We start from the raw sequence: 24,773 nt of genomic DNA, 5'->3' as shown, positions 1-24,773 counted from the left end.
CTGGACGAATCAATTAAATAGGTCTGGGGGACAATGGAATAAAAATCTCGCGCCAAAAATATAAAACTAAAACAAAAAATGTATATATAGAATAGCTGCTCCCCAAACAATTCAAATAAGAATAAATTCAAATAAGAATGGACATGTGAAGGGAAATTGGTGGGTAGGGGGCGCTGATATTAATAAAAAATCCAATAGGAAGTAGCAATAAAGTGCCTGTGCAAACAATGCAAAAAAATTGAAAAATGTGTGAAACCGTGAAATATCAATAAGTAAAGTTCCTAATAAGGATCATAATACTTGTCATATGTGTGCCAAACAGCAAGTAAATAAAGTGCATGTGCAATTTATAAACAGGAGAAATAAGTGCATAAACCTTGAATGTAAATCACAGAAAACCTGAACATATGTGCACTATACAGTAAATATATTGAATTAAAATATGTGTGCACTGAGTGCCCAAAAAAGGGAAAAATTGCGTAAAAAACAAAAAACCAAAGCAATATTTTTAAATGTGAAAGTTTCGCAAACTGTAAACCAGTGAAGAATCACAAAGAAAAGTCCATAATCATAAGTTGTATATGTCCATAAATTCCTTAATCTTTACTACTTGTGTGGTAAGTTGCAGAGGAGCAGGAATTACACCTTCACCAATCCTATCACCCAAACGTGCATAAAGGATGGCCCCTTATCGCATGTAGTTGACCTTTTTAACTAAAAAAAGATCAAATAAAGCTTTGCTGTCACCCTGGACAGATTGTGGATGGTCTGAAGTTCCTATGGGTCAGCTTAGTAGGACATCATGAAAAAAATATAAAGCAGAGAGATGCCGCCATAGCATATTATCATTTATTTAATTATTAAAACAAAGCAAGTGACGAGTGGAGGCTTACTTTACAAGTGCCCACATCCCGGCACTGAGGCTTTGGGCTTGAATCAGAGAAGTACGATCCTGAGGACCTGTTCCGTAGAGAGTGATGTCCGCGCTGGAGTGTTCTACGGCGTGCGTTCCACCTTGCAGAAGCCGAGAACCAGCTGGACAGGAAGCTGTGCGTGATCTGCGTGTCGCCTCGACGTACGTTTCAGTAATCCGTCATCAGGAAGCGCGCAGAGTCACGCACAAGACCAGATTTAAATTGGTCTGTCAATCAGCGATAGATAGTGACGTGCCGTTGAAAGCCTCAGTCTCGGTTACTTGGCAACCAGTAAACATCATACAAAAATGCACTGGCAAGCGGTATTCAAACGACTAATACAATATCAAGACTAAATAGTCCATAAATACAACTTGTACTGACTTTTAAATATGACTTTGAGTATAATGGCAGTAAAAGTTACATAATAAGCAACAGGCATAGAGGACAGATGGAAAATTAGTCTAATACCTGTCGCAGAGAATGTCATTAAAACTAAACCAAGGAGATAATCCATAATACATACATAAAATTGTGTTAAAATTATACACAGAAATAATTTTATTCAAATTACATAAAAAATATATATATATAAAAAATATATACATATAAAAAATTGTTCTTTGCAAAAAATGCAATAAATGCACCGAAATGCAAAAAATGCAAAAATTGCAAAAAAACTCAAAAATAAAGGGGAAAGGAAGGGGTTAAGGAGAAAACCGTAATTCCCTAGTAAGGACTCCTAATTGATCATTCGTTGTTCAAAAAACAATTAAGATCAAGTTCGATATTGAGACCCAGTGGTCGCATGGTCCTCAGACGGTGCAGCCACTGGGTCTCGTTTTGGGACACTGCTCGAGTTAAATGTGTACCCCTCCAATGACTACTAATCCTATCTATACCATAAAATGTCATTTTACTGGGGTCTCTATTATGGAATAAGTCGAAGTGTTTTGATACACTATGGTTAGGGTAGCCTTTAACAATATTGGCTACGTGCTCATTTATCCTTATTTTGAGCTCTCTGGTGGTTCTGCCCACATATTGGAAAGTGCACGGGCACTCCAAAACGTATGTTACGTACCTAGAGTGGCACGTAATAAAGGGTTTTATAGTGTACTCTAACTTGGTCACACTAGAGCTAAATTTGGTGACCTTACGACCTTTCCTATTAGTTGTCTTACATGATCTGCAACGAGTGCAGTAATGAAACCCTGTGGTGTCCAAGAAAGTAAGAGGTCTTTCCGGAGGGTCGGGGACGTTGCCTGCTATTTGGTTTCTAAGGCCTGGGGCCTTACGATAGATAAAATTAGGTTTAGAAGGTAACAATTTAGACAAATCATTGTCTTTCAGAAGGATGGGCCAAAATTGTTTGAATATCTTTTCCACATGCTTATATTGTCTGTGAAAACCGGATAAGAAAGAAATTTGTCCCTGATAGGGGGGTTTGGGTTTGGATTCAAGCAACATGTTTCTATCCATATCTCTGACCTCTGTTTTAGTGTCAAGCAATATGGTTTGTGAATAGCCTTTGGCGACAAACCTATTGGTAAGAATATCTGCCTGTTGCTCAAAATCAACAATGTCATCACAGTTGCGACGGATCCGCATGAATTGCCCCTTAGGGACCGCTCCCAACCATTTGGGGTGGTGGCAACTGGTAATTGGGACATAGCCATTCCTGTCGGTGGACTTAAAAAACGTTCTGGTACAGATTTTATTATTTTTCTTCGTTAAAGTCAAATCTAGATAGTTAACAGTGACCAAACTGAATGCAGCTGTAAAACTCAGACCATACTGGTTGGTGTTCATTTGTGATATGAAAACTTCCAGTGATTGTTCAGACCCCTCCCATAGCATAAAAATGTCATCTATGTAACGTTTGTAGTATGTTAATGATTTGTCAGGTTCTCTAAATATAGTCTCCTCCTCCCATTTATCCAGAACTAAATTTGCAACGCTAGGGGCATAGCGAGCCCCCATCGCAACTCCTCTTATTTGTTTGTAAAACTGGTTTTGTGCCCAAAAATAGTTATTACTCATTGCCAAAAGGAGGCCCTGTACCAAAAATGAGATCTGAGGCTCTTGTAATGTGGATTTACTAAGAAAGGCCTCTCTTACAGCCACAATAGCATCGGACTGCACAATGTTGGTGTATAAAGATTCCACATCAATTGTTACCAACCAGGTATTGTCAGTAACTAAGATATCTGCTAGGGACTTGATGAGTTCCCTGCTATCTTTCAAATAGGCTTTACCTGTTAATACCATAGGCTGCAAAAAAAATCTAAATATTCTCCAGTTCTTGCGAATAGCGAATCAATTCCGCTTAATATTGGTCGCCCTGGAGGTTTAGTCCTGTGTTTGTGAATTTTTGGGATGATATACAACACCGGGGTAAGCGGGACCTTGGGAACCAAATATGATGCCTCTTGCTGGGTCAATATGGTTTCAGATACACCACTATCGACCCAGCAAGTGAGTTTCTCCTTCAGTTTAGTCATAGGATCTCCTGGTAGGAGCAGGTAGGTAGTGGTGTCACTTAAAAGGCGTTGGAGTTCTGCGTAGTAATCCTCTTTCTTGAGAAGCACTACTCCTCCACTTTTGTCCGCCGGTCGGACCACCACATTCTTGTTACTTTCTAATCTTTTTATACCTTCTGTCACCATTTGGTTGTTGTGTTTAGCTTTGTTTACCTCTATTTCTCTAACTTTATCCTGAACCATATTCTTGAACACCTCTATATGATGGTGTGTGCCCTTATTAGGGTTAAAAACAGAGTTGTTTTTCAACCCACTATGTTGATAAACTGTAGAAGAAGGTTGGGCTGGGTTATTAATCTGTTGAGCAAAATGTTTTTTGATATTTAGTTTTCTGATAAACTTTTCAATATCTAAAAAAACATTAAATTTGTCAATATTTTTGTTGGGGGCAAACTTAAGGCCTTTCGAAAGGACCACAAGTTCAGCTTGAGAAAGTTCGACCTCTGCTAGATTGAAGATCCCTTCATCTAGTTGTCCCGGGGGCGTTTTCTTTCTGGTTCCCCCTCTTTTACCTCTTGGTCTAGTTTTTCTATGGTACTCTTGGTAGTGGCCGGGGGAATTTTGTAAGGTTCTTTCCATCCCCTCCATTCCCCCGCTTGCTGGTTATGTTGTTGTTGTGCAGGTCTACCTCTATGTCCACCTCTATAGTGACCTCGTGGAGGTCTGGGGGCATGGTATTGTTGGTTCTGCTGATAATAAGCATTGGAAGAGTCCATAGGTCTATAATCCAAAGGGGCAAATTTATTATGAGTGGGAATCATATAGGGGGGGGGATATTGATAATCATTGGGAGTAGGATAATGGTTCATTTGTGAAACGTTCTCACCTCCAGTAGGATAAAAATGGTTGGGTTGGGATGGGGTCCTAGGTTTTTTAGGGGTATGGTTTTTAGGAGTATGTATTTTGGGTTTAGGTTTAAAAGTGGCCTGAGTAACCGTATTGGGTGCTCTATCGCTCCTCTCTATGGAAATGTCTGGTGTTTCAGTGGAACTAGAAACGACTTGCCATTTATATACTTTCTGATCACTATAGTCTGTGATATCTCTCTGATATTTTTTAAGTTTTTTGTTTTTGGTGTCACTATCGTATTTGGATAGATGTATCTGGAGAGCCTGAGCTCTTTCAGAAAACGCTTGTGTATTCATAAAAGGTTCCATTACTGCACTTGTTGCAGATCATGTAAGACAACTAATAGGAAAGGTCGTAAGGTCACCAAATTTAGCTCTAGTGTGACCAAGTTAGAGTACACTATAAAACCCTTTATTACGTGCCACTCTAGGTACGTAACATACGTTTTGGAGTGCCCGTGCACTTTCCAATATGTGGGCAGAACCACCAGAGAGCTCAAAATAAGGATAAATGAGCACGTAGCCAATATTGTTAAAGGCTACCCTAACCATAGTGTATCAAAATACTTCGACTTATTCCATAATAGAGACCCCAGTAAAATGACATTTTATGGTATAGATAGGATTAGTAGTCATTGGAGGGGTACACATTTAACTCGAGCAGTGTCCCAAAACGAGACCCAGTGGCTTCACAGTCTGAGGACCATGCGACCACTGGGTCTCAATATCGAACTTGATCTTAATTGTTTTTTGAACAACGAATGATCAATTAGGAGTCCTTACTAGGGAATTACGGTTTTCTCCTTAACCCCTTCCTTTCCCCTTTATTTTTTAGTTTTTTTGCAATTTTTGCATTTTTTGCATTTCGGTGCATTTATTGCATTTTTTGCAAAGAACAATTTTTTATATGTATATATTTTTTATATATATATATTTTTTATGTAATTTGAATAAAATTATTTCTGTGTATAATTTTAACACAATTTTATGTATGTATTATGGATTATCTCCTTGGTTTAGTTTTAATGACATTCTCTGCGACAGGTATTAGACTAATTTTCCATCTGTCCTCTATGCCTGTTGCTTATTATGTAACTTTTACTGCCATTATACTCAAAGTCATATTTAAAAGTCAGTACAAGTTGTATTTATGGATTTTAGTCTTGATATCGTATTAGTCGTTTGAATACCGCTTGCCAGTGCATTTTTGTATGATGTTTACTGGTTGCCAAGTAACCGAGACTGAGGCTTTCAACGGCACGTCACTATCTATCGCTGATTGACAGACCAATTTAAATCTGGTCTTGTGCGTGACTCTGCGCGCTTCCTGATGACGGATTACTGAAACGTACGTCGAGGCGACACGCAGATCACGCACAGCTTCCTGTCCAGCTGGTTCTCGGCTTCTGCAAGGTGGAACGCACGCCGTAGAACACTCCAGCGCGGACATCACTCTCTACGGAACAGGTCCTCAGGATCGTACTTCTCTGATTCAAGCCCAAAGCCTCAGTGCCGGGATGTGGGCACTTGTAAAGTAAGCCTCCACTCGTCACTTGCTTTGTTTTAATAATTTTAATAAATGATAATATGCTATGGCGGCATCTCTCTGCTTTATATTTTTTTCATGATGTCCTACTAAGCTGACCCATAGGAACTTCAGACCATCCACAATCTGTCCAGGGTGACAGCAAAGCTTTATTTGATCTTTTTTTAGTTAAAAAGGTCAACTACATGCGGTAAGGGGCCATCCTTTATGCACGTTTGGGTGATAGGATTGGTGAAGGTGTAATTCCTGCTCCTCTGCAACTTACCACACAAGTAGTAAAGATTAAGGAATTTATGGACATATACAACCTATGATTATGGACTTTTCTTTGTGATTCTTCACTGGTTTACAGTTTGCGAAACTTTCACATTTAAAAATATTGCTTTGGTTTTTTGTTTTTTACGCAATTTTTCCCTTTTTTGGGCACTCAGTGCACACATATTTTAATTCAATATATTTACTGTATAGTGCACATATGTTCAGGTTTTCTGTGATTTACATTCAAGGTTTATGCACTTATTTCTCCTGTTTATAAATTGCACATGCACTTTATTTACTTGCTGTTTGGCACACATATGACAAGTATTATGATCCTTATTAGGAACTTTACTTATTGATATTTCACGGTTTCACACATTTTTCAATTTTTTTGCATTGTTTGCACAGGCACTTTATTGCTACTTCCTATTGGATTTTTTATTAATATCAGCGCCCCCTACCCACCAATTTCCCTTCACAGGTCTGGGGGACAACTCCAGCTCATATTAATCAGAGAAAACAAAGAAGGCACGGCCATAGCATATCGTTTAATGTAAGTATAAATCTAAAAACAAACACGCCAAATGGCCTCTTACTATGGATGATGCCTTGCCTTGGCACTAGAGGAAAACCACATATATAAGCCAGAAGGTTTGCAGAGCAGCCGTCTCACTCGCGCTGTATTGGTGTGCGTTCCACCGCCTGGATACCGGAAATGGCCGAAGGTAAACACATGACCGGGACTAGCCTTGACGTATGTTTCGTTGTATGATGTCATCAGGAAGCGTCGGGGTTACAGTGGTGAATAGGGATGAGCCGAACACCCCCCTGTTCGGTTCGCACCAGAACCTGCGAACACACCAAACGTTAGTGTGAACTTTAGAACCCTGTTAAAGTCTATGGGACTCGAACGTTTGAAATCCAAAGTGCTAATTTTAAAGGCTAATATACAAGTTATTGTCCTAAAAAGTGTTTGGGGACCTGGGTCCTGCCCCAGGGGAGATGTATCAATGAAAAATAAAGTTTTAAAAACGGCCGCTTCTTCGGGAGCAGTGAATTTAAGAATGCTTAAAGTGAAACAATAAAAGTGAAATATTCCTTTAAATTTCGTACCTAGGGGGGTGTAAAGTAAGCATGTGAAATAGCGCATGTTTCCCGTACTTAGAACTGTCTCTGCACAAAGTGTAATTTCTGAAAGAAAAAAAGTCATTTAAAACTGACTTGCGGCTATACGAAGGAAGTGTAAATAGAGGAGCGGGGGGGGGGGGGGACCGAGAATGGATTATCACTGCTGTATTTTTTATTTATTTTTTATTTTTAATAAAGGACTTTTTTCCACGGTGTTTGTGTTTTTTTTACAACTATTTACAATTCCTTCGTGAAATGGTAGGGGTACAATGTACCCCATTACCAATTCACATAGGGGGGGCCAGGATCTGGGGGTCAGCTTTGTTAAAGGGGTCTTCCAGATTCTGATAAGCCCCCCCCCGCAGACCCCCACAACCCCCGGGCAAGGGTTGTGGGGATGAGGCCCTTGTCCCCATCAAGATGGGGACATCCTCCCCATATTAAGGGCATGTGGCCTGGTACGGTTCAGACATATGAACTGATACTGATACTTGTCACACATATGACAAGTATTATGATCCTTATTAGGAACTTTACTTATTGATATTTCACGGTTTCACACATTTTTCAATTTTTTTGCATTGTTTGCACAGGCACTTTATTGCTACTTCCTATTGGATTTTTTATTAATATCAGCGCCCCCTACCCACCAATTTCCCTTCACAGGTCTGGGGGACAACTCCAGCTCATATTAATCAGAGAAAACAAAGAAGGCACGGCCATAGCATATCGTTTAATGTAAGTATAAATCTAAAAACAAACACGCCAAATGGCCTCTTACTATGGATGATGCCTTGCCTTGGCACTAGAGGAAAACCACATATATAAGCCAGAAGGTTTGCAGAGCAGCCGTCTCACTCGCGCTGTATTGGTGTGCGTTCCACCGCCTGGATACCGGAAATGGCCGAAGGTAAACACATGACCGGGACTAGCCTTGACGTATGTTTCGTTGTATGATGTCATCAGGAAGCGTCGGGGTTACAGTGGTGAATAGGGATGAGCCGAACACCCCCCTGTTCGGTTCGCACCAGAACCTGCGAACACACCAAACGTTAGTGTGAACTTTAGAACCCTGTTAAAGTCTATGGGACTCGAACGTTTGAAATCCAAAGTGCTAATTTTAAAGGCTAATATACAAGTTATTGTCCTAAAAAGTGTTTGGGGACCTGGGTCCTGCCCCAGGGGAGATGTATCAATGAAAAATAAAGTTTTAAAAACGGCCGCTTCTTCGGGAGCAGTGAATTTAAGAATGCTTAAAGTGAAACAATAAAAGTGAAATATTCCTTTAAATTTCGTACCTAGGGGGGTGTAAAGTAAGCATGTGAAATAGCGCATGTTTCCCGTACTTAGAACTGTCTCTGCACAAAGTGTAATTTCTGAAAGAAAAAAAGTCATTTAAAACTGACTTGCGGCTATACGAAGGAAGTGTAAATAGAGGAGCGGGGGGGGGGGGGGACCGAGAATGGATTATCACTGCTGTATTTTTTATTTTTAATAAAGGACTTTTTTCCACGGTGTTTGTGTTTTTTTTACAACTATTTACAATTCCTTCCTGAAATGGTAGGGGTACAATGTACCCCATTACCAATTCACATAGGGGGGGCCAGGATCTGGGGGTCAGCTTTGTTAAAGGGGTCTTCCAGATTCTGATAAGCCCCCCCCCGCAGACCCCCACAACCCCCGGGCAAGGGTTGTGGGGATGAGGCCCTTGTCCCCATCAAGATGGGGACATCCTCCCCATATTAAGGGCATGTGGCCTGGTACGGTTCAGGAGGGGGGCGCTCTCTGTCCCCCCCCCTCTTTTCTGCGGCCAGCCAGGTTACGTGCTCTGATAAGGGGTCTGGTGTGGATTTTTGGGGGAACTCCACGTCATTTTTTTTTATTTGGGGTGGAGTTCCTCTTAAAATCCACACCAGACCTGAAGGGTCTTGAATGGATATTTGGGGGGAACCCCATGTCATTTTTTTTTAATTGACGGCGGGGTTCCCCTTAATATCCATTCCAGACCTGAAGGGCCTGGTAATTGAATTTGGGGGAACCCCACACTTTTTTTTTTTTTTTTTTATGAATGAATTCTCTCTGAATTGCCAGGAGCCGACAATTCATTATAGCCGCAAGTCAGTTTTAAATTACTTTTTTTCTTTCAGAAATTACACTTTGCGCAGAGACAGTTCTAAGTACGAGAAACATGTGCTATTTCACATGCTTACTTTACACCCCCCCCCTAGGTACGAAATTTAAAGGAATTTTCACTTTTATTGTTTCACTTTAAGCATTATTAAATTCACTGCTCCCGAAAAAACTGCAGTTTTTAAAACTTTTTTTTGCATTGATACATGTCCCCTGGGGCAGGACCCGGGTCCCCAAACACCTTTTAGGACAATAACTTTCATATTAGCCTTTAAAATTAGCACTTTAGATTTCTCCCACAGACTTTAACAGGGTGTTCCGCGGCTTTTCGAATTTGCCGCGAACACCCCAAATTGTTCGTTGTTCGCCGAACAGGCAATGTTCGAGTCGAACATGAGTTTGACTCGAACTCGAAGCTCATCCCTAGTGGTGAAACAGATTTGCAGGGGGGCAGTGATCTGAGGTTTGGAGTTGCAGGAATTGGGGCTGATCTGAGGCGTGAGTGCATGATGTTAATGTCAGGGTACTAGCTCCATCTCTGACAGATTCTCGCACATGCCCAGTAGAATGACATTTCGGCGCATGCCTGTGCGTGGTTTGCGCGCACGCATGCGCGGTACGGCAGCGCGCCGTGTGCGTGGAAGCGCGCACGTGCACGTATGCGGCAACCCTGGGGCCAATCAGAGGCCGGACATTCCTATTTAAACCAGCAGCCTTCCCTGAACAGGTTGCTGGTTTGTCTTCAGCTCCTATGTGTTTACCTGTTGCCGTACCTGCCTGTTTTGACCCGGAATTCCTGACGACTCTCCTCTCACCCGGAACCTCTGAACCTTTGGCTAACGTTACCTGGATTGCTGTTGTCTCCTGCCCCTTGACCTCGGCTTGCTCTCATGGACTCCCTCTGAACTCTCCTGCCCTTGACCCTCAGCTTGTGACTCGGATTTGCCCTCATCTCCTGTGGACCCTACCAGACTCACCTACCAGTTCCTGCCTGACCAACGCTTGTCTCCAGTCTTCTGCACCTGCCCTGCTTCTGTCAGCTGCACCAAGTCTTCCTGCCAGCTCCCGGCGCCGGTGCCTCCTTGTGCCGTCCCTCCTCTGTCCCAACTCCAGGGAGTGGCCTGCACAGGGTCGCAAAGGTGAGCCGCCCTCAGCATCTCGGTCTCGGTGAGTACAGGTTCTGACAGTACAAACCAGCCAGATGTCTGAGACCGACAGGGCGCGCTCACCCTTTGAGACGCTGTGCCAACAGGTCTCTGCCTTAACAGAGGCAGTCCAGAAGCTTCAGGAAGGCTACCTCCAGATTGATGGCCGCCTCCAACAACTGGCCGGTTCCCCAGGTTCATCCACTGCGGCCCTAGCCTCTTCACCCGGACCTTCTGCTGCCCAAGCTCCTGCAAGCCCTGCCATGATGGGGAGTAATCCCGAACCCCGGGTCTCCATGCCCGAGCGATTCTCAGGCGACCGCCGGAAATATCGGGCTTTCAAGAATGCCTGTTCCCTTTACCTGGCCTTGCAACCTAGAACTTTTGCGACCAAAGCTGTTAAGGTTGGATTCATAATCTCTCTCCTTTCTGAGGAGCCTCAAGCATGGGCACACTCCTTAATGGAACAACGCAGTCCAATACTTGACTCTATGGACACCTTCTTCACCCACATGGGGAAATTATACGACGACCCCCTACGTGCAGCCACCGCAGAGGGTACTCTGCACAGCTTAAATCAAGGGAGACGGCCGGTGGAAGACTACACCGCCGAATTTAGAAAGTGGTCTGCTGACACAGGCTGGAATGAGTTGGCCCTCAGGTACCAATACCGCCAGGGCCTCTCTGAGAACCTAAAGGATGAGCTTGCAAGGTCGGCACCCCCTGCCTCTCTGGAGGATTTAATCCAAACCGCCACTCAGCTGGATAGGCGCCTTCGAGAACGTCGTTCGGAGAGGTTCCAGTCCAACCGGCCTAACTGGGTTCCACCAAGATATGCTCCAGTACCTCCGCCTCACCCAGCTCCACCAAACACCTCATTACCCGACCCAGAGCCGATGCAGCTTGGTATAGTACGGGCCCCCCTGACTCCAGAAGAAAGACTCCGGAGGCGTCAATCTAACCTCTGTCTGTACTGCGGAGCCGCCGGACACTTTTTGCGCACTTGCCCAGTAAGGCCTTGTAAGTCGAAACCTCCATCTGCTATCAATTTCCCTGTTACCAGTTTGCCTCAGACTTATGTTATCCTCTTTCTTTCCCTACAGCTCCCGGAAGGGGCAACACGTCTGCCGGCGATAATTGATTCCGGGGCCTGCAGCTGCTTCTTGGACTCATCCTTGGCCCAAAAGCTGCGTATCCCCTGCCGTACCAAGGATTTTCAGCTGCAAGTTCATCTGGCTGATGGCTCTCTTCCCCGTTCCGGATTGATTACCCAGGAAACCCTTCCTCTTTGTGCCATCTCAGATTCTGGGCACCGGGAGTTCCTCTGTTTGGACTTGATCCCGTCCCCCATGTTCCCTATCATTCTGGGTCTCCCTTGGCTACAAGTTTATCTGCCCTGCATTGATTGGCTCAAGAAAGAAGTCAGCTTCCCTTCCACCTACTGTTCCCAGCACTGTCTCGCACCCGCTCCAGTCGCCTGCTCCACGCTAGCTACTCCACCTGAAGACCTACAGCATGTTCCTCCAGCCTACCTAGACTTCAAGGATGTCTTTGACAAAAAACAAGCCGATTGTCTCCCACCACATCGGTCATATGACTGCCCCATTGACCTCTTGCCCGGATCTGAAATTCCCTTTGGGCGCATATTCCCCTTGTCAGAGACTGAGTTGAAGACCCTCAAGGTCTATATTGAAGAAAATTTAAGTAAGAAGTTCATCCGTCCCTCCTCCTCGCCAGCGGGGGCGGGGATCTTCTTTGTCGAGAAAAAAGATGGATCGCTTAGACCCTGCATTGATTATAGGGAGTTAAACAAAATTACCATCAAGAACCGGTACCCGCTGCCTCTAATCCCCGAGCTCTTTCAAAGGTTCCGATCAGCTCAGGTTTTTTCTAAATTGGACCTCCGAGGCGCCTACAATTTGGTCCGAATAAGGGCAGGAGATGAGTGGAAGACTGCGTTCAGGTCCAGATTCGGGCACTTCGAGTATCTGGTCATGCCCTTTGGGCTCTGTAATGCGCCCGCCACCTTCCAGCATCTAGTCAATGACATTTTTCGACAATTTTTAGATGACTTCCTCGTAGTCTACTTGGACGATATTCTCATCTTTTCAGCCACAAAAGAATTACATCGGCAACATGTCAGGCAGGTTCTCACCATCTTGAGACAACACCGGCTTTATCTCAAATCAGAAAAATGCGAGTTCGAAAAGACATCAGTGCAATTTTTAGGATTTATCATTTCTGTGCATGGGGTAGCCATGGATCCCCAGAAAATCAGTGCTATTCAGGAGTGGGCACCTCCAACAGACAAAAAGGGCGTTCAGCGCTTCATTGGCTTCGCCAATTTTTATAGACGATTCATCATCGGTTTTTCATCAATTGTTTCTCCCATCACCAAGTTGACCCGCCAGGGGCACCGCTTCCAGTGGCCACAAGAGGCTCAGGAGGCCTTTATCAAACTCAAAACGGCCTTTACCTCGGCACCTGTACTTTGTCATCCGGATTCTACGTTACCTTTTGTTCTAGAAGTGGACGCCTCGGAATCTGCTACAGGCGCTATTCTTTCCCAGAGACAGGGACCGAAGTCGCTTCTTCACCCAGTAGCCTACGCCTCTCGGAAACTAAGTCCTCCTGAGCGCAATTACGACGTAGGCGATAGAGAACTACTGGCCATAAAATTTGCACTGGAGGAGTGGAGGTACCTGCTGGAGGGGGCAGCGCATCCCATTATCATTTTCACTGACCACAGGAACCTGGAATACTTACGGTCTGCAAAACGCCTTAGGCCCAGACAAGCCCGTTGGGCTCTTTTTTTTGCTCGCTTCAATTTCCATATTACCTATCGTCCTGGCGCAAAAAATGGAAAAGCTGATGCCCTCTCCAGGATGTTTCCAGAGACGCCCGATACTTCCGAGCCCAGCACGATCCTGTCACCTCAAAATTTTTTGCTTCTCCCTCAAACAGATTTGTTGACTGCTCTAAAGACCGCATGCCAACGGTGCCCTGATCATGAGGTTTCCTCCTTGGAGAAAAAGGACGACCTGCTGTGGTCTCGTGGGAAGATTTTTGTTCCAACAGAGGCAAGACAGTTAATCCTCAGCACCTTCCATGATCGTAAATTGGCTGGCCATTTTGGTACCCGTAAAACTTCCGAACTGATCTCTCGCTCCTTCTGGTGGCCTAAATGGAGGTCCGACTGCAAGGATTATGTCTCTTCCTGCATTCGCTGCCAGCGGAGTAAGGGGCCAAACACGAAGACCTGGGGGCTGCTGAAACCCCTTCCTATCCCAGAACGGCCCTGGATTGACATCTCCATGGACTTTATTGTCGATTTGCCTCCTTCAGCCGGGTTTACCACGATCCTAGTCGTGGTGGACCGTCTGTCCAAGATGGCGCATTTTTTGCCCATGGTGGGTACGCCCTCCGCGGCAGACACAGCCAAAATCTTTTTTAAAGAGATTATCAAGCTCCATGGAGTGCCCAAAAGCATAGTATCTGACAGAGGTACTCAATTCACATCCAAATTTTGGAAGGAACTTTGCAGAGCTTTGGAAGTGAAGATCTGTCTGTCCTCGGCCTATCACCCTCAAAGTAATGGCCAGACAGAGCGCACTAATCAAACGCTAGAACAGTATCTACGATGCTTTTGCTCAGTCTCCCAAGACGATTGGTCCTCCTTGTTATCTACAGCCGAGTTCGCTTACAATAATTCCATACATTCTTCCACAAACCAAACCCCGTTCTGGGCTAACTTCGGTTTCCACCCTACCTTTTTGCCGGACTCCATCCCGGAAACATCTGTGCCAGCGGTCCAGGAACGTGTGACCTGCATCCAGCAAAACTTTCAGAAGTTACAGGAAAGCATGCAGCAAGCTCAGCAGGACTATAAGAGGTTCCATGACAAGGGGAGGAAGGATTGCCCTGTCTTCAAAGTGGGTGAGAAGGTCTGGCTATCCGCCATCAACCTCAAGTTACCTATTCCCTCTCGGAAGCTGGGTCCAAGGTTCATCGGGCCAATTGAGATCAGGCGAGAAATCAACCCAGTAGCTTTTGAGTTGGCTTTACCCAGGTCCTACAAGATCCACCCTGTGTTTCACGCCTCTCTGCTTAAGCCCGTTGTGTCTGACCCCTTCAACGGTAGAGAAGAACTGCCACCTCCACCAGTGGAGATTGAGGGTGAAAAAGAATTTGAGGTGGAGGCTATCTTGAGCTGCAGGAAAAGAGGAAGGCAGTTGCAATACCTTATAAAGTGGAAGGGATATCCCCCTGAAGATAACTCTTGGGAGCCTTCCCGGAATCTCCATGCCCCTCGCCTGATTCGGGCCTTTCACCTGGAACACCCGGAGTTAATGACTAGTTTGGGCGTCCGGAGTCCGCCCCTTGGGGGGGGCACTGTCAGGGTACTAGCTCCATCTCTGACAGATTCTCGCACATGCCCAGTAGAATGACATTTCGGCGCATGCCTGTGCGTGGTTTGCGCGCACGCATGCGCGGTACGGCAGCGCGCCGTGTGCGTGGAAGCGCGCACGTGCACGTATGCGGCAACCCTGGGGCCAATCAGAGGCCGGACATTCCTATTTAAACCAGCAGCCTTCCCTGAACAGGTTGCTGGTTTGTCTTCAGCTCCTATGTGTTTACCTGTTGCCGTACCTGCCTGTTTTGACCCGGAATTCCTGACGACTCTCCTCTCACCCGGAACCTCTGACCCTTTGGCTAACGTTACCTGGATTGCTGTTGTCTCCTGCCCCTTGACCTCGGCTTGCTCTCATGGACTCCCTCTGAACTCTCCTGCCCTTGACCCTCAGCTTGTGACTCGGATTTGCCCTCATCTCCTGTGGACCCTACCAGACTCACCTACCAGTTCCTGCCTGACCAACGCTTGTCTCCAGTCTTCTGCACCTGCCCTGCTTCTGTCAGCTGCACCAAGTCTTCCTGCCAGCTCCCGGCGCCGGTGCCTCCTTGTGCCGTCCCTCCTCTGTCCCAACTCCAGGGAGTGGCCTGCACAGGGTCGCAAAGGTGAGCCGCCCTCAGCATCTCGGTCTCGGTGAGTACAGGTTCTGACAGTTAATGTCTCACTACTACTCAAGTAGTTTACAGCATTTACTTCATAAAAAATTAATTTCTGTGATTGAGAGCTTCCACATTTACATTATTTTGTTATAAAATTGGCACGCTTAATTTCTTTGAAAATATTTGTGGGCACATTGTGCTCAAAAGTTTGCCTACCCCTATTTTAGAACATGCCTGTTTAGCCACAAAAAAATTAACTAATGCAAAACATACATGTTATACACCAAGATGTTGGTTTGTTTTAAAACCTCAAAATGCATGTTCTTTGAGTAAAATGTTTTTTTTTTACAAAAATATGGGTGGCTTATTATTTCAATGCTCAATACCAGTGTATTTGTTAAGTTGTAGTTACACTGACAATGTGCTCTTAAATGTGGCTAACTCCTACACATTTTAGGGCTCCAAAAAATTACAAGAATTGAAAAGGCATAATGTTTTTGAACTTCATGCATTAGATCCGTTAAGAACAAAAACAAAGGTGGTTATTTTCGAAAGGCAAATCCACTTTGCACTACAAGTGCAAAGTGCACTTGAAATTGCACTGAAAGTGCACTTGGAAATGCAGTCACTGTAGATCCGAGGGGGACATGCAAGGAAAAAAAACTGCATTTTAGCTTGCACACGATTGTATTAAAAAATCAGCAAAGCTTCCCCTCATTTCAGATCTACCCCTCAGATGTACAGCGACTGCACTTCCAAGTACACTTTCAGTGCTCTTCAGCTGGGCCTTCCACTGCAGGGACCACATCACTTGGCAGTAACACAAGGTAGCTGGTAGCATTCCTGCTTAAAAAAATATGTAAAATATAACAGCACAGGACAACATGGTTGATCTTGTAGAGTGCCAGGTGGATTGGAGTCAAAAACAGCCTGAAACGACTTGATGGGATGCTAAAGGCATTTTTAACCACCCTTCTAGCACGAGAGAGCCTGTAATTGAATATTCTTGGCTCTGGGGTGAGGTTCCTCATAGAAAATGGCTTCATCAGATGTTCCCCCAGAGAAAAGGACTCATCTAACTCATACCAACATCCAGATACAAAAACTCATAGTTGGCAGATATAGCTGGCATGAATATGCTGCAAAACCCCTTATAATTAAAATAAAATGAGCCAGTTGGGTGGTGGGACAATCTGGACATGCTTGCCATTAATAGCACCACCACAGTTGGAAAAATCCCACTAATGGTGGAACTGGGCTTCAACGTCCTGCCATTGCTCTGGGTTGGAAGGAAACTATGGATGAAAAAAATAATTACCACTTCTGCACATAACATTACAAGCAGATTTGACACACACATGCTTAGCCAACATAAGGATAAAACTTAAATGAGTAAAGGGGTTGTAAAGGTAATTTTTTCCCCCTAAATAGCTTCCTTTACCTTAGTGCAGTCCTCCTTCACTTACCTCATCCTTCGATTTTGCTTCGAAATGTCCTTATTTCTTCTGAGAAATCCTCACTTTCTGTTCTCCTGTCTGTGACTCCACACAGTAATGCAAGGCTTTCTCCCTGGTGTAGAGTTTCGTGCTCGCCCCCTCCCTTGGACTACAGGAGAGTCAGGACACTCTCCACGTTGCAGATAGAGAAAGGAGCTGTGTGTTAGTGGGCGTCCTGACTCTCCTGTAGTCCAAAGGAGGGGGCCGGCATGACACTCCACACCAGGGAGAAAGCCTTGCATTACTGTGTGGAGTTACAGACAGAAAACAGGAAGTGAGGATTTCTCAGAAGAAATAAGGACATTTAAAACAAAAATCGAAACCAACCTCAATGCATTTCACCAGATATGGCGTCATCAGGAAGTCCCTTCATAAATGATGAGAACCATATGGCACTTATTTTTTTACACACTAAAGTGATTGTAGAGTATACGTCATAGGTAATTATGTAGGTTTATATATACATTTTTTACACTGGTTTTAACCTCTAACCCCATGAGGCCCGCGCTATAGCCGAATGACGGCTACAGTGCGGACCTGAAAATCCAACTGGACATCAATTGACGTCTGCCCCTTTTGGCATTCCCCGCGCGCGCTCCCCGCGCGTGCAGTGGGGAAACTCTGTGTTGGCCGTGTCCCTTGGACACAGCCAATCACAGATCGCGGCGAACGGCCAATCAGAGTGGCCGTTTGCTCTGCGATATGTGCGGCCAATGAGAGATGATCTCAAATGTAAACATTTGAGATCATCTCTCATTGCCGGCTCACACAGAGACAGCGTCCTGTCTCTGGAGAGGAGACCAATCTGTGTCCCTTGTACATAGGGACACAGATCGGTCACCTCCCCCAGTCACCCCCCTCCACCTACAGTTAGAACACTATACAGAGAACATATTTAACCCCTTCCTTACCCCCTAGTGTTAACCCCTTCAATGCCAGTCACATTTATACAGTAATTAGTGCATATTTATAGTACTGATCGCAGTATAAATGTGAATGGCGCCAAAAAATGTGTCCGATGTGTCCGCCATAATGTCGCCGTCCCAATAAAAATCGCAGATCGCCGCCATTACTAGTAAAAAAAAACAATTCTGTCCCCTATTTTGTAGGCGCTATAACTTTTGCGCAAACCAGTCGCTTATTGCGATTTTCTTTTTTTTTACCAAAAATATGTTGAATACGTATCGGCCTAAACTGAGATTTTTTTTTTTTAAATTGGGCTATTTACTATAGCAACAAGTAAAAAATATTGTATTTTTTTTCAAAATTGTCGTTTTTTTTTGTTTATAGCGTAAAAAATTAAAAAAAACGCACAGGCAATCAAATACCACCAAAAGAAAGCTCTACTTGTGGGGAAAAAAGGACGTCAATTTTGTTTGGGAGCCACGTCGCACGACCGCGCAATTGTCAGTTAAAGCGACGCAGTGCCAGAAGCTGAAATTTCACCTGGGCAGGAGGGGGGTATATGTGCCCAGTAAGCAAGTGGTTGAAGGGGTTGTAAAGGAATATTTTTTTTCATAATAAGCATCCTTTACCTGTAGACATTCCTCTTTTCACTTTCTCATTGTTCGTTTTTGCTCAAACTAGAATGCTGGAGGTGATATATATGAAGGAATTTAATAGGTATTTACTCGTTTTTTAACAGAATCATTACACTATTCTGTCTGTCTACCTTGCAGACATTAATTTTAGGCAACTCTTTTAAGCCTAAACAGGTACAGTGCCTTACTTATTCACCATAGTACACTGTTGTTGAGCGTTCTCTCCTCTGCGGCCAATGCTGGCTGACACATGGGAGAACACATGACTGGATTGGAGTAGGAGGGGGAAGGGAGAAATTTTAAGATTAGTTGGATATAACCCTGCTCCTGATGCACCTCCTTCCTTTCTCCCAAAACCATAACCTGCAGTGATTTTGACATCCTCAGCCAATATCTTCTCAATGCTGGCTTCACCTGTGCAGTTGATCCCAACACACATCTATGCCACAGGATAATGTTCCATAGAAGGTTAAGGCAATACCCTGCACAGCTGTATCTTTGTGGATTCTAGGCCTAGCATGTACATTGGGCTCTTTATTGTGATAATATTACACTTTATACTTCCTTAGTGAATTGGTAGAGGTACAATGTACCCCATTACCAATTCACATAGGGGGGGGGGGCGGGATCTGGGGGTCTTCCAGATTCTGATAAGCCCCCTGCCCGCAGACCCCCACAACCACCGGGCAAGGGTTGTGGGGATGAGGCCATTGTCCCCATCAACATAGGGTCATCCCCCCATGTTGAGGGCATGTGGCCTGGTAAGGTTCGGGGGTGGGAGCTCTCTAGTTCCCCCCTCTTTTTCTGCAGCCGGCCAGGTTGCGTGCTCGGATAAGGAGTCTGGTGTGGATTTTTGGGGGAACTCCACGCCATTTTTTTTTATTTGGGGTGGAGTTCCCCTTAAAATCCACACCAGACCTGAAGGGTCTTGAATGGATATTTGGGGGGAACCCCACGTCATTTGTTTTATGAATGAATTCTCTCTGAATTGCCGGGAGCCGATAATTCATTATAGCCGCGAGTGATTTTAAATGCATTTTTTTCCTTCAGAAATGACACTTTGTGCAGAGGCAGTTCTAAGCACGGGAAACATGCACTACTTCACAGGCATACTAGACACCCCCCCCCCCCAGGTACGAAATTTAAAGGAATATTTCACTTTTATTGTTTCACTTTAAGCACTATTAAAATCAATGTTCCGAAAAAACATTTATAAAACTTTTTCTTTGCATTGATACATGTCCCCTTGGGCAGGACCCAGGTCCCCAAACACTTTTTAGGACAATAACTTGCATATTAGCCTTTCAAATTAGCACTTTAGATTTCTCCCATAGACTTTAACAGGGTGTTCTGCTGCTTTTCGAATTTGCCGAAACACCCCAAATTGTTTGCTGTTTGCCGAAAAGGCGAACAGGCAATGTTCGAGTCGAACATGAGTTCGACTCGAACTCAAAGCTCATCCCTAGTGTCCATCAGTGCCACCTGTCTGTGCCCTTAAGTGCCACCTATCAGTGCCCATCAGTGCTGCATATCAGTGCTGCCTATTGGTGCCCATCAGTGCTGCATATCAGTGCTGCCTATCAGTGCCCATCAATTCTACATATCAGTGCTTCTTCATCAGTGCCCATCAGTGCCACCTTATTAGTGCTGCCTCATCAGTGCCCATCAGTGCTGCCTCATCAGTGCCCATCAGTGCCGCCTCATTTGTCCTCGTCAGTGAAGGGGAAAACAAAATTTTATGACAGAAACTGAGAATTTTTTTTTCCAAAACCCCAGAGGTGATCAAATACCACCAAAAGAATGCTCTATTTGTGTGAAGAAAATGATAAAAAATGTGTTTGGGTACAGTGTTGCATGACCACGCTATTGTCATTCAAAGTGCAACAGCGCTGAAAGCTGAAAATCGTCCTGGGCAGGAAGGGGCGAAAGGGCATGGTATTGAAGTGGTTAAATATTGTGCCAGGGGGGGTGTCTATAGTATGCCTGTAAAGTGGCACAGTTTTCCCGCATTTAGAACTATACCACAGCAAAATGAAGAAACAAAAGTCATTTAAAACTGCTTGTGGCTGCAATTTATTGTCGGGTCCTGGCAATATAGATGAAAATCATTGGAAAAAAATGGCATGGGTTCCCCCCAGTCCATTATCAACCCATTTGGGTCTGGTATGGATATTAAGGGGAACCCCTAACCCAAATTTAAAAAAAAATGGCGAGGGGGTCCCCCAGGCACTATATACTCTGAACAGCATTACTATACGACCTGCTCTATATACTCTGCAGAAAATTGGGCCTTAGGTGTTGGTGGTACTAGAACACTGTAAGCCCTCACAGTTACTATTTGTGAGTGCAGGAATGGGCCCTGCCACCACCAAAGGCCTAATTTTTCTGCCCCTGTTTAACAGGGTCATGTAATTACAATTCTCTTAGCAGAGGGCGCTGGGATTGGCCAAAGCATGCAGGTCAGGTGCATGCTTTGGCCAATAATCATCGGGCAATGCACTGTAAACTCGCAGTGCATTATGGGGCGTTCCACAGCACTCCATAATTTTTCCACGAATGCCCCATAATGTTTGCTGTTCGACCCGAACATCGAGCTCATCCCTAATGTAAAGTAGCTTATTATTTCAAAGATAAGTGGAGTCTGTGGTTACCTGGAGGAGCTGAGTAGAGAAGACATGATGAGAGGATGATGAGTTGTTTCCTGAGCTAAAAGTGGCAAACTTTCATACAGAAATGCCTGACCTCTATACAATAAATGTATAGTAAAGGTGAAAAATGCTTTTTGGGGCTCATTTACACACGTTTACGTGCGCTTTACACAAGATGATTTGTTAAAATGCATTGAAGAGCTCAATTTTTTTCCCTTTTTTAAAACATTATTTAACTTGTAGTTCCTTTGACCTATGTGTAGCAGTGCATTGCAATGCATTTAAGCATATCAGAAGGTACTTTTCAAAAAAGATTTTTTTTTTTTTTACACCAATTTAGCACATGAACTGAAACAACAGGATATGAGCCACATTGCTTTTGTGTGAATTGGGACTGTTTGCCAGAAATTTGCTGCAAAGTTGGCCAAAGTTGATGAAGTCAAAGTAAGGAATCCCTGGTATTTCTTTTTGTCCCAGGTCATTGATTTGAAAAGTAATAAAGCCAACGTATCAGTGTGACACCTAGGCAACAGGCATTTTCAGATGGAGAGTTCAGCGATGGCAGCCTTCCTAAATCACTTAGTTCATGTTTCCTTTAACACAATTCTCAGCATCCTTGAGGAAAATCTTTAAACAACTAAAAATAATTCTTACAAGAATAATAACACACCAAGGACCCCCATCTTTGGAGCACATTTAACATGTGCACCTGAGCTAAACAGTACCAAGCAGGACAGCAGAATGTCTAATTTGAAGAGTAGTGAAGAGGTCAACCTGTACAGTAATAAAACATATCAAGGTCCTGGTGCAAAACCTCTACCCAGGCTTTTTTTTATTTTTAAAAATGTTTTTTTTATGGGTAGTTTGCAATTTCAAAAACAGGGAAACTAAACATTTCTCCAAACACAACACACTTGTCATAATTTGTCATTTGTTCTTGTTAGACCATGTAGCAGGTGGTGCCATGATAATACAACACAGTGTACAGAAGGGAAATAATATTAATCACAATCTGGGAACACCAGGGTTCCAGGAGGAAAGCCTAGTTAAAGATCTAATCCAGGGAAACCATATTTAGAGATAAGAGAGAGAGCATGATCAGAAATTCCTCTGGGTAAGTATTTTATATTCAATACTATGAGAGGTACTAAGGCCATAAAAAAGACAACGTCTAAATGAAAGTGGGTATTATAGGGGTTTGAGTGACATGAGTGCATTCTGATGTCCAGGTACTTCAATCTCCACACATCAGCAACATCATATCTAGCAATCCATTTGAAAGTCTAGGACAGCATTAACGTCCCCAGAATAAAAAAAAAATGGGCCTTTCAATGCCTGCAGGGTGACTGAGTTCAAAATATCTAGTGGAGTTGCTATTTCAGCATTCTATCATCTCATCAGCATCAACCAAGGCTCTTTACTGGATATCTGTGAACATTTAACCCATACCTCTATTGGCGCCAACCCTGACATTGTTTCCTTTCAGGAAAATGTTAAAGCGGAGTTCCACCAAAAAAATAAAATAAAAATAAAAGTCAGCAGCTACAAATACTGTAGCTGCTGACTTTTAATATTAGGACACTTACCTGTCCAGGGCGCCCGCAATGTCCTCACCCAAAATCAATCTATCCCTTGGCTCCCGGGTTCAGTCACAGACATCTTCGGAAAGGGACTCAGGAAGTGAAGCCTTGTGGTTTCCCTACTGCACATGCATGAGTCGCGCTGCGCATCCTTACTGGGACCTGTGTGTCTCCCAGACGACAGCGGGGGGGGGGGGGGGGGGCGGAGGAGGGGCCGGACATGGCGAAGATCACTGCAGATTCTGCGGCGATCTATCACCGGGAGTGCGAGCAAATACCTGTATTAGACATCTGCTCCCCCTCCCCCCTGAAAAGTGCCAAATGTGACACCGGAAGGGGGGGAGGGTTGAAAATAGGCAAGCAGAAGTTTCATTTTTGGGTGGAAGTCTGCTTTAAATACTGTTACAAAGTGTTCAGCAAAAGCAAACAAAATAAATGAATAAGGAGGCTGGAGGACTTAGGCTATGACAAATGGTTACAAAGATTACACTTATTCCCTGTACCCACGACCGGTTTTCCTGACAGAATTCCGCTCAAGCTGTCTTGCATACACACCAAATTCTGAGGCCGCGTACAAATGGTCGGTCCAAACCGATGAAAACGGCCTGAAGTCCAGTTTCATCGGTCCAAACCGACCATGTGTATGGCCCATCGGTCAGTTGTCCTTCGGTCAAAAATTTTAGAACTTGCTTTAAAATCGAACCGATGGACCGCTGCCCAATAGGTCCAAACCAATGGTTAGTTCACAAAAGCATCGGTTCAAAACCCGTGCATGCTCAGAATCAAGTCGACGCATGCTTGGAAGCATTGAACTTCGTTTTTTTTTCAGCAGTCGTGTGTTTTACGTCACCGCATTCTGACCCGATCAGTTTTTGAACTGATGGTGTGTACGCACATCAGACCATCAGGCCACTGACCGGCCCTCAACCTGCATTGACTTGATTCTGAGCATGCATGGTTTTTAGTCCGTCGGAATTGCATCCAGACAAACGGAAATTCCGATAGAATTTTTTTTCATCGGAAAAATTGAGAACATGTTCTCTATCTAATTCTGTCGTAATTTCCGACGGAAAAAGTTCGATGGGGCATACACACGGACGGAATATCCAATGAAAAGTTTCCGTTGGACTTTTTCTGTCGGAAATTCCGCTTGTGTGTTCTCAATCGTATCCCATATTTAGATATTTTTCTGAGTGAAAGTGATATACGGGGGTATGGAAATCCAAAGGAGACTTAAATTTTTTTTAGATATTTTTCTGCGTGAAAGTGATATACGGGGGTATGGAAATTCATAGTGACTCAAGCACACACAGTAAATTGAACTGAATGAACCTGTGTTTTTTTTCAATCATATTTTCTATGTAACTATAAAAATATGGGAACCTTTGGTAAGAGTTGTGTGAATCATATGTGCAAGAATATTCTGTGCATTTATAAATATATCCTTATATGTTGGCAGAGCTTTATTATTGCAGATAAACTTTTATTAGATATGTATTCATGGAATCTTAATCGATGCCTAGTTTAAGTGCACTACAAGTCTCAAGATGCCTTGTGATCCATTTGTGCATATGCTGGGCCTTTAGAAAATTATATAAAATAAACAGTTTCTACACAAAACATTTTGTAATGAAATGTGATGGCAATAGAAAATACCTTTCTATTTGAATATGTAGCAAAGATTTTCTAAAATTGTCTAAAAATTAAGATGCTGGTTTCTTCCACCATAGCAACGGGAGGTGTTCTGTGTGTTACGTGGCTGCAGAATTCCTATTAAAATCTTATGTCATGCTTGTGGAATTGACTCACTGCTTTTTCTAGGCATCTGCACTAAGTTTAAAGTAAGATTTCAGGCATGCTCTGCAAGCCTTTTCCAGTACTAAAAGGGTCCAGATATTGCTTCTCTTCTTATTACAACACTAAGACAGATCAAATTGTAGTAATGAAGGCAGACTCTTCCAGTACTAATCTTTAAAAAGATGGCAC

Source organism: Rana temporaria, chromosome 4, assembly GCF_905171775.1.
Source record: "Rana temporaria chromosome 4, aRanTem1.1, whole genome shotgun sequence".
Taxonomy (NCBI): domain Eukaryota; kingdom Metazoa; phylum Chordata; class Amphibia; order Anura; family Ranidae; genus Rana; species Rana temporaria.
The sequence above is the reverse complement of the archived record's forward strand: the minus strand, read 5'-3'. Positions refer to the sequence as shown.